The following is an 11,743-nucleotide window of genomic DNA, read 5'->3' as shown; positions in this document are numbered from 1 at the left end:
GAAATCAAACCGCTCAATTGTAATACGTTGTACAGACGCAACAAAGCCTGCTTGAATCAGCAATGGCTCAATTGAGTCAGTTGCAAGAAATTGTAAACAGGCTAAGCAATGCTGGAGAAGGATCGTCACAACGAGCCAATTCTCAACCGTCGAATAATGCCTAAAAAGGTACTCATACATATTGTCCATATTAGATGAGTATTTAAGTAGATGATACTTATAATGGATATTGGACTTGATGTGCTTTGAAGTGTTGTGATTATCCTACAGTTATGGTAGTTAAGACTTATGTTATATCGATATGAATTTGTTAGTATATTCACATGTTAGAAGCATTTGAGTTGTTCATGATGTTAATAAAAGTGTAGCTACATATTTGATGCACGTACTTATGAAATACTGGTTTTGACGTAGCTAAGTGTTGTGGCTATCCTACAGTTATGGTAATCATAACTTATATTATGTCTAATATAGGTTTATGGTAGTCATAGCATATATTATGTCTAATATAAGTTTGTTAGTAAATTCAAGTGTTAGGAGCATTTGAGTTGTTCATGATATTAATAGAAGTGTAGCTAGTTATTTGATGCATGTAATTATGAAATACTGGTTTTGACGTAGTTAAGTGTTGTGGCTATCCTGCAGTTATGGTAGTCATAGCTTATATTATGTCTAATATAGGTTTGTTAGTAAATTCAAGTGTTAGGAGCATTTGAGTTGTTTATGATGTTAATAGAAGCATAACAACGATCGTTTGATGCATATACTTATAAATATTAGTTTTGATGTAATTGAAATGTAGTGATCTTGTAGTTATGGTAGTCATCACTTGTGTCATGTATATATACAAATGAGTTTATTACTATTTTGGGTTGTTTATAGTGTTAATATAACATGGCTAGATCTATATTGGTTTTGATGTCGTGACTATTTCTCTTGTAGTGTTGTAATTTTGTTTGTTTTAAAATGTTTTAATAGTTGTTTGGATTATAAGCTATGATTTTGGAGTTCTAATAGATTACTTTTTGTTAATAAGGTTTAGTGTTGTTCACTATGTTTTTCATTATTTAGTAAGTTGATGTGGATATATATATATATGTTGGTTTAGTAGGTCAAAAAACTCGTTTGATTGTATTTTCATGTTAAATAAGTTGTGCTGTTCATTTTTTACAGGATATACTATGTCATCAAAAGCGGTTGTGCTGGATAATTTAGAAGAAGAACTTCGTACAAAAAACATGTTTTATTTTGTTTTATGTAATTGAATCAAAGATACTTATAAGACAAATTCTTATTTGTAGTTAGAAAATGCTTTTTTGTTATAACAGGATGTTACACATTTGGAGAATCGTACCTTACGTATTTTTTTTAATATTAAAAATACTTTTCAGCGACGTTTTATGTATGTGTCGTTTTAAATCACAGAAATTGAGCAAAATTGAAGGTGAAATTGGAACGAAAATAGGATATTGCCTATTCTGGAACCGGCTTTTAGCGACATAAAAAGATGTCGCTAAATATAATTTCAATGACAAGGCGATTTTGTTGCTGAAAATCTTATATAGCGACATTTGAGATTGTTACTGAAACATGTTTTCTGCGACAAAGGCAGATGTCGCTGAAAATCTATATCAGCGACATCCTACTTTGTCACTATATAATATTTTCAGCGACACCGCTCATTGTCGCTGTATATTAGTTTTAGCGACATTTGAGCAGTGTCGCTGAAACTTTAAACGACGAGTAATCTGCGACGTTCTTAGCAACGAACAGTGTCTCGTCGCTGAAACTTTTAGCGACCAATTTGAGTGTTCGGCGACATTTTTTACGTGTCTCTGAAACTCATTTTCTTGTAGTGGATAGAAAAGCTTAACACCACAGAATTATACTGGTTCGCCCCTATCTTGGGACTACGTCCAGTCTTCTGCGAAAAAGCAGGTTCAACTATAGTTGAGAATATGAGATCTCACTCAAGATATTAATATCTTGCTTCTAAGCACCCTTACAATGGCTACCTAGGATTACACAATTGAAAATACCCTCTGTAACGCCCCGCCTGGCTCGTTTATTTTAAGATATAAATAGTGCCCTTGGATTTTTCCCCAAAGCAGATAATTTTAATTCTTGGATTTTCTGATGTTGAAGTTCTAATTTTGGGTAAATTAGAATCAAGTTCGTCGGATTTAGAGAATTTGAGTTTTTCAAATTTTGGAAAGAGATTTTTTCGTTCTTAATACAATGTATTGGAAAATTTTAAATTTTAATTTTTGGACTTTATTCTTGGGTCTTAGAGTTGAAGTTAATTATTTTATCTCGAGTTATTGTGAGTTTTATTTTAACTACTACCGTGTAATTTCGAGTTTCTTGTTTTGGGCCGTTAGAATTATTTGAAAATAGAATTCTAGTTTCCTCTAACCCATGGGCTTTCCATTAGAGTTGGGAGTTGGATTTTTCAATTTTAAAACTAATTAAGAGGATTCTTTAAAATTGGGGATGTGGGCTTTTTGGTTTAAAGCAAAATTAATAAAACAAACATAAAAAAACAAAGAAAACCCTAATTGGCCGTCTCTTTCTCCTCTTCTTCCCCTCTAGCCATCAACCCCCTCCTCCTACTTGTTTTCCGGCGAAGCAGTGAACGGCGGCAGCGAGGTTCTCCGGCGAAGATCCACGGCAGCGCGGCATCACAACAGCGACACAACCTTCGCGATTCCATCACCGGTGTCCCCTCGGCGTCCAAGAACCACGAACGGCGGCCTTCGAGTTGTGGCAGCAGGCAGTAGGGACTCGTGTTTCTCTGGCAACTCAGTGATGGCGTTCTGCAGTAGCGAGGAAACCACGACCCACTTTCTCTACAGGCAGTAGTGTTCTATGGCGTGGTTTGCAACGAAAACCAGCGAGCCACCGGTGTTTTCTGCACGATTTCACGACGACTCCGGCAGCTCTATAGCAGCAGCGGCGATTTCACGGTGGCTCCAGCGTGCTGCATCAATTTTCACGGTGGCTCAGCTGTTCGGCAACATCCCACGACCCGCTACGCCCGGAATCGCATCGGTCTCTTCATTCTAGTGACGTTCGACACTTAGCCATAGATTTGGAGCTTGTTTCATGATACCCACTCTATTCGGCTTTGGTTCGGCGTTGACCCACCTCTAATTGGACCCAAATTGGCATTACCCATTGCTTTTAAACATCGGGACAGCAAGCTTAAGGCCTTTTTGAACTCACTTATATTGGATTTTGATTTAATTAAAGTGGTTTTAGTTAGTTTCTAACTTAAGTTTGGTTGCCTATGGTTTAGGAAATCCTTCGACGAGCTTAGTAACGTGTCAGGGCACTTGGGTAAGTAGTTCTTACTTGGGGGATGTTTATTGTTTGAATATGTATGAATTGTTTGGTGCTTTCAGTGTGTTTATTATTTATTAATATGTAAGTTGATTATGTCTTTGTGAATATTGGCTAATGATAATAAGTAGTTTGAGTGAAATCATGTTGGTTCTGGTTGTTTATAACTGATTTGCCTTGCGTTTTGGATTTGATGCTTAGTGGTATTTATGAAAGCATTATGGATTTATGAATGGTTTTATCGTTGTATGGTTTTGTTCATAAAAGCATATTGAAATAATGTGGGAGAAATCTGTTGTGTTGTGCATGCACATGTTGGACATGTCATTTCATTTTTAGCTTACTGTTTTTGGTTCTGGAAGCCTACTGGTTTTATTGTGAGATAATTTATGCATGGGTCATGGCTGAAAAGCATGTAGGTCTCTGGTGAGAGTTCCAGGATGTAATAAAGTAAATGGAGAACAAACAAGGCCAAAAAGGCTGGCACGTCACTAGTTGGGTATCAAGGCTCTAAGTGCAAAGGTCGGGGATCGATACCCCAAGTTGGTAGAGATGAGTGTCGAGGCTCTGGGTTCAAAGGGTCGGGGGTCGGCACGGTGATTCTATTTTTGTTGAATTAGTATTGGGTCTTGATGTGGTGGCGGTCAAGGACCAATACGTTGAGTAGTCGTCGATACCTTGGGGATAAATGTCAAGGGTCGATGCACAGTTCAAGGATTTGGGGATAAATGGTAAGGTCGAATGCCAAGCTTCTGTAGATGTGTGTCGGGCCTTGGGGATAAATGGTAAGGGCCAATACGATTCAAGGAGTTAGACTTGGAGAAGTAACATAATGTGATGCACAATTCAAAGCCTTGAGGATAAATGGCAAGGTCGAAGGCCAAGTCTCTATCAATGAAGGTCGGGCCTTGGGGATAAATGGCAAGGGCCGAAACGATTCGAGGAGTGAGACTTGGAGGACTAACATAGTGTGATGGGTTAGGAGTTGCTTGGAGGCCAAAGGCCAATATGTTGAGTAGTAGTTGAGGCCTTAGGGATAAATGTCAAGGTCCAACACCGAGCACCGTAGAGAAGTGTCGATGCTTTAGCTACGCGAGGTCAGGGGTCGATACAACTCGAAGGGTAAGTCTTGGAGGAATCAAGAAATGGCACTAATGAGTTAAGATGTGAGGCTGAGTTTGACCTGTATGGTACATTTTTAGTTAAACTTATACATAAACTGCTTCTTGAAATATGTTTCTTTTATTTAAGCCTCGAGATTAATGATAAACATGACGTGTTGATCCTTTGATAAGCATGACACGTTGTACCCTTGATAAGTATGCTGTTTGTGCGTGACCCTCAGATAAGGGCTGCTTACTGAGTACTGTGGTTGTACTCATCCCTCTTTTTCCCCTCCAGTTTTGCAGGTATTGAGCTAGCTCTTGGGATGGTGATGGCGAGGAGAAGACTTGACTAGAGAGACCATTTAACGCTCCATTGTTAAACTTCCATTTGGATAGAATAGTTATAGTTGTTTATTTATAACTGAGTATGTTTTGAGATTATTAAATTGGGTTGTTAAGTTCCAATTTTTTTTTTTAAAGGATGTGATAGGGTTGACAGTGCACTATTCTTTTGAGAACATACATTTTATTTAGCTAGAACTTTGACGATGTGATCTATTGAGGATATTTATTAGGATAATATATTTGTTTAAGCTGAACTTGAATTAGCCTTCTCTTTGCTGCTATTCGAGAAGGTTAGTTTTGTGTAGTGGATGGTTTTTGATTAGTGAAGACTGCGGTGAAAAGTTTCTATAAGGTTGCATTGTTACTAAATTATTAACTGAGAAGGATTTGAGTTCGTTAGAGCTTTGGCATTGTATGTTTTGTTTAGTGCCAGCTTATGTAAGTGTTATTAATTAGAGTAGCGCAGCAGAAGCGTGGTGAGAATTGTCAAAATTTGTATTTCTAGTGGTTTAGTTCTCTAGTACGAGTGATATTTTTTAAGTGGCTTTTAGTAACGTTTCCTGTTTGAATGCTAAAAATCCTTGGGCGTTACACCCTCACTAAACCCACGAGATATAAACTCCTTTTTTTTACACAATGCCCACAACCATTCAAGTCTCTCTTATTTGGATTCTGTACAAATGAAACCTTAACAAAAATGTGCTATTTATACGAGGTCAAATATCAGAATCCTTATAGGAAAACAATATTGTAATCTTTATAAGACAATAATATCCTACTCCTTGAAGGAATTGGTGGTAGTGTTGAAAAATCATTTTCCTCGTAGGACACGGGTCATCTTTTTTGGCTCCATTATCCCAACAATCTCCCACTTGGAGACAAAACATCGATCTTGAAAACTCTAAGGCTTCTACTGCAACAACTTCTGATCTTGAAAAAATCTTCAAGGCTTCTCCTACAATTCTAAAAACTTGTAAAACAAAATATCAGAAATCACTGGTCTCATCTGTCTTTATCCTGAGGTCGGGCAATCTACGTGGTCTTGTCTCCCAGATGCAAGAGACACAACCACGTCCTCCCACTCAAACTAAGTGGCGATATCTGAAGCTTCATTATTCATTCTCAAACATTGATTCTTGAAGAAAGAACTTCCCACTGTTGACTTGACAACTCTATTCAATCCTGCTGCCAGAATTGAAACTCCATTCATTACGTTAGTTCCTAATGGGTTCATCTTCTATGATGCAACTGTTTGCTGACGCGACTTCATCAATTCACCAATTCGTCTGACAATTGGGGATAATCCCTGACAACCTAAAGAACATGTTCTCGTTCTTCGACTTCCCAATTGTTGTTCCTGAATTGATGGCAGATCCTCCTGATCTGTTCTGGTTGTCTTTCTTGCTGGCTCAGTCCTACCTCTTTGGACACCATCTGCAACTTGCATCCACTGTTTCAACTGCGACATGTAAACTGTAGATCTTTTATGGCTAATTGCCACCAACTTGGATCCTTTGGTGAGCTTCTACTGGTTGCCACCGAACTCACTCTGGTAACCATCATCGTCCAACTTACCTGTAGAGATCAGGTTCATTCTGATACTGGGTACATACCTAACATCTCGTAGTAATAACTCAGTCCCACTATTGGTCTTCAATCATATATTTCCAATCCCTTTAGTCTTGGAAAGTCTTCCATTCCCCATCCTCACGTGACCGTGATTGCCTCTTCTGAAAGATGTGAATAATCTTCTATTTGAAGATATGTGTACTGAAGCTGTGCTATCTATTACCCACTCCGATGACTGGTTTCCTATTTCTGTGTTGCTTTCAACATAGATGAGGGCATCGTCTAAAACTGCATTTGACTCTGTCACATACCTTTTCAGATCCTCTTTTAATATTCTACACTTTTTCCTGATGTGGCATTTTCTGTGGCAATGAAAATATTCAGCATCTCTCTTCCAATCCCTCATATTATGCTTCTGTTGTCTGTCATCGAACGCAACCTTTTCTTTACCTTTTTCGACAGCCAATGTTGAGCCTTGTACGGAAATAGATTCTTTTCCACTTCCTTTTCTGCGAATTTCTTCAGCGATTGCCGCATCACAAAGTTATGAAAATTATAAAGATTTGTCTCATAACGAATTAGACACTGCTGTCTTCATCGTTTCCCAACTTTCAGGTAAATATGTTAGGAACTGAATAGTATTCACTTCGTCACTAAAATTAATGTTAACTTATGTCAATTGATTGACTATTTTTGTGACCTCATTTATGCGGGAATTGACAGAAGTATTCTCTTCCATTTTAATGTCAAAGAACCTCCTTACGAGATATATCTTATTATTAGCTGAGGGTTTCTCGTACCTATTCTCCAGTGCTTTCATCAGATCTATTGTTGTCGTTTTGTTTGCTACGAGACTTGCAACATTCATCGATAAATACAATATGATAAAGGCAACTGCCTGTTCATTCGTCTCTACCCAATCTTCATCTTTCATCCCTACTGGTCGTTCCCTTAAAGCTTTATTCAACTTATTGCAGGTCCAGTAATCCTTAATCTGCATCTTCCAATATTCGAAATTGGCCCCATCGAACTTCATGATTCCTTCAAAACCCGACTTCACTGCTGATCCCATGAGCTCTGAACCAAACGCTCTGATAACAATTCTTGGAAACAAATATAGATAAATCGATCCTCCTGTAAGTTTTTCAAACAGGAACTATTCGATTTTCCCCTTCCACAGGCTAAAAGCAGATAAGTAAGTAATAATAACAAAGGAATAAGAGATAGGGATAGAAAACGTTAACACCACAGGGATTATACTGGTTCGTCCTATCTTGGGACTACGTCCAGTCTTCTGCGAAAAAGCAGGTTCAACTATAGTTGGGAATATTACAATGGAGATCTCACTCTAGATATTACTATTGAAAATACCCTCTCTAAACCCACGAGATACAAGCTCCTTTTTTTACACACTACCAGACCTCCAACGGTACCCCGAAGTACCTCAAGTATCTCCACAATGGTATGATATTGTCCGCTTTGGGCATAGCCCTCACGGCTTTGCTTTTGGTTTCACCCAAAAGGCCTCATACCAATGGAGATAATTGTCCTCTCTTATATACCATGGATCACCAATTTCCCTAACCGATGTGAGACTTTGTTTGCACTCTTTATAAACCCAACAGGTCGGGGACCTTATTCCTAAATATACACAAATATATTAAAGAAAAGTAGCTAATCCACAAATAGAGCTAATCGCACTACCTATACACCCTTCCAAGTCATACAATAACAAGCAAACTGATAAATGTGGCCAGCAAAAATCAGTAATATGAAAAATATAATAACACCTCTATTTCTCAGCAATTTAAATCAAGCAAGTCTCTGTTCGTGAACTACAGTACAGAATATCCCCCGAAAATTGGATTTAGTTCATGGGGGAGTCAAGAAATACAATGGGTAAAAGAGAGAAATAACTCATTGGTAAAAACGCTTGGGGAATCCCGTTAAAGCTCAAGCTTAGGGCCAAAACCAGCAACTCCAGCCTACTCCGTTGACTTATTCTCGAAATAGGGGCAGTTTTCCTTATCTTCGAAATCTTTTTTTAGAATAATTTATCTTCTTGGGATCTTTTCCCCAGTGGGGATTGATGATGATGAAGGGATCAGATCCTGCAAGAGAAGTGCGTGAATGTTTATGCTTTGATTTTATTTTATAAATACAACAAAGAAAAGACAATCATTATAAAAATGGAAAATAGTGAAATATACATTTGAAGACACCTCTTAAAAAACGACGATGTCGAACCCGTACACCACCAAAAAGCCTTCCCTGCTATTTTCTTGAAAATGATCTATTTGTGGGAACCAACTTTTCAGTGAGTGAATTTTGGATTTGAGAGAGAGAGCTAACTTGAGAGAGTATTTCTCTCTTGGAATTTCTCATAGATCCCAAAATGTAATGAAATTCATTCATAGAAATGGGGAGTGGAGAGGAACTAACCTCCCCACTCACCTAGTTCCCACTTCCTTGCAATTCAAGTAAATGGGTTGTTTAATTAATTTAATTAAATAATAATGAATTAATTAATCAAATTAACTAATTAACTTTAATTAAATATCACAGGTTTAATTAATACTTCATTTGAATCACATTCAAATGCATATTTCTCTCATAACATATAGTTTTAATGTAAATCTCATACATATTAATTTTAACCTGTAGTTTTAATATGAGTCTAATTATATGAATCATGGTTTGAATCTTATTCAAATATAACTCTCATATTATAAAGTTTAATTTTGAATCTCATTCAAAATTAACTTTATATCATAATGTATCCATTATACATTATGTTAATTGTATCTTATACAATTAACTTACAATCCTCATTTAAATTGAACAAATCAAATTCTTTCAAAAAACCGTGATCCCTGTTTTACCCATTGTGAGCTAACGAGGGGACCTAATGGACCTATGGATTAAAAGCTCCAACAATACGAGATTAAATAATTAAACTCATTAACTAAAGTAACAAACATTCGTTAACTGTCGGTCACTCCACTAAAGACCTACAGCTACACTCTTCACACTGTATAATATTTTATGTCCATGGATATTGATCATTAATAGCAAGTCAATCATTCACGAGTGTTCATAACCATAGCTGGGTCAAATTATCGTTTTATTCCTGTGTTACATCTTGTATATTAAGTACCACTGATCCTCTAATGAACAACCGGGTTCTAGTTCGACCAATAACCGGAAGTCCCTCTCAGGCCAGTAAAAGAGTGGGGCCCCTTGTTAAAGTCTTGGAGTTAGCACTAAAGGGAAAACTCGTCTACTCCCCTAAAGTCGAGGAGGAGTGCATTCCATGTTGTGAAGTTATGTTTCCAACTCCCCACTCGGTCTCGTTCTAAAAATAGTAGGAATGTTGAGTATGCAACTTAGACCACTCTCACCCATACAAATCAAAGGAAGAGCCCTAATAGGATTGAGATCGAGTTACCTAGTCATCCTATTAAAATACTAATCAATTAGTGTTGGTATGATTTAGAACCCTTTATGCAAGTATACACAACTATTGTAACAAGTGATAAAAAGATCCTATCCACAGGGATTAATAACTAAGAGCTTCAACAATTACTTAAGAAAATAAACAAATTAACAAAATATGTTTTGAACAAGAAAAATCAAAGGAACTCAAACAAAATAGTGCATAGATGACTTGCTGAGTAAAAACAAGTAAGAACCAAGCAGAACCAAACCGAATAAAGGAAAGTATGCAAATAAGAGATTAAATATTGATGTTTAAAAGGGTACAGGGAAAGAGTTTATGTGATTTTTTTTGGGCATACACAAACAATGCTACAACATCGACGATGTAATATACTGGCCAAACATACATGGAATCTTCCTAGATTTCCCAGATTTTCTGCTATTCATGTTTTCAGACAAATTTGACAGCATATATACTCATTTTATAACATTGCTAGGTGAGCTTTATTCCTAAGTACCAACACTCTAACTAAAGTAGAATCTAGCACGAGTTGAAGTCAAACACTTCCTATTACAATTTTCCAAGAGTTAATAAGAAGATAATCCAATATGTTGGCCAAGCACATTGAAAATAAAACATTAAGAGCAACTTCAACTTAGTATATATATATCATCATCAAGTCAAAGCAAAGTTTACAGCCCAAGAACAAGTTCACAACATCCTCCCATTTACAAATAAACTTAGCTACGCAATATCATACAAGAAAAAGGAATAAGAAAATACAAAATATGTATACTATAGAGTACGAAAGAATAAGAAAAGGAGGAAAAACAGAAGTCTTTCACTCCCTTTGTTGTCTTCTTCGGGTTCCTCTCCAAGTGTCTTCCTTCTTCTGTTGTCTTGTTCTCTCTAGGGTTTTATGAAAAATTAGAATGAACGGAAGCAGCCTTGAAATGAAAGCATTTATACCCCTTCTCAATTTTAGGGCAATCAAAATGGATAAAATGGGGCCCGGCCCAATTAATGGTGAATCTGCGTTTTACTGCAGTAAATTTTCGGGTAAAAATCTGTTACTGTCAGCTCTATTTTTTTCTGCATTTTTTTTTGATGCTGCAGCATCAACAATGCTGCATCAAAAACATTCAAAATTAGTTTATTCTTCATAACTCTCAGCATTGTCTAATAAGGTAAAGATGTTAATGAATGTAAAGCCTTATTTGCACAAAATCAGTGTAGAATGGGTGTTAGTGTGGTTACCCTTAGCTAATTTATATGAAATTCTTGAACAAATAACTCTCTTTTGGAGAGTTATCAATTAGCTAATAGTGTTACATCTAAAGATTAATTATTTCGCGATCCGATCTCATAGAAACTCATTTTATAGGATACCCCCACTTGCATGTCTGCACACGAACCACCTAGATCAAGTCATTTGTAACTACTACAAAGTGGGTCGTATCCATAGTGTTACCAGGATAAGGTACCCAACCTTACCCATATACTTTAGACCTTTTAGGTTATTATTGAACATTATCCACATGTATATCGAATATATACTATATATATACATTGTATATCAAATATATACGTTGTATATTAAATATATACCGTATATCTGTTATATACTGATCCAGTTACATGACATTACCTCGAATGTTAGTTTATTGGATTCGGGTTAATGCAATTCTAAAAGAAACATCAATAACAACATTATTAAATAATTTTTTGTTTTATATCTAAAAACCACTAGTTTAGGGCATAAAACCCAACAGATGAGACAACCCACATCTTGTTGCTTTTATAGCTCCCCCGAAAATTAGGGTAAAACTCGATAACATGTTCGTCTTACAAACTTCAGTAAAAATCTCACGTAAAACTTGTTACTGCACTGCCAGGAATTTATGCAGCAAGCGATGCTCCAGCATTGGGGGCTCTGGCATCT

Source organism: Momordica charantia (assembly GCF_013281855.1).
Source record: "Momordica charantia cultivar OHB3-1 chromosome 3 unlocalized genomic scaffold, Mcharantia_2.0 BLBB01000003.1, whole genome shotgun sequence".
Classification (NCBI taxonomy): domain Eukaryota; kingdom Viridiplantae; phylum Streptophyta; class Magnoliopsida; order Cucurbitales; family Cucurbitaceae; genus Momordica; species Momordica charantia.
Note: the sequence above shows the minus strand (reverse complement) of the source record.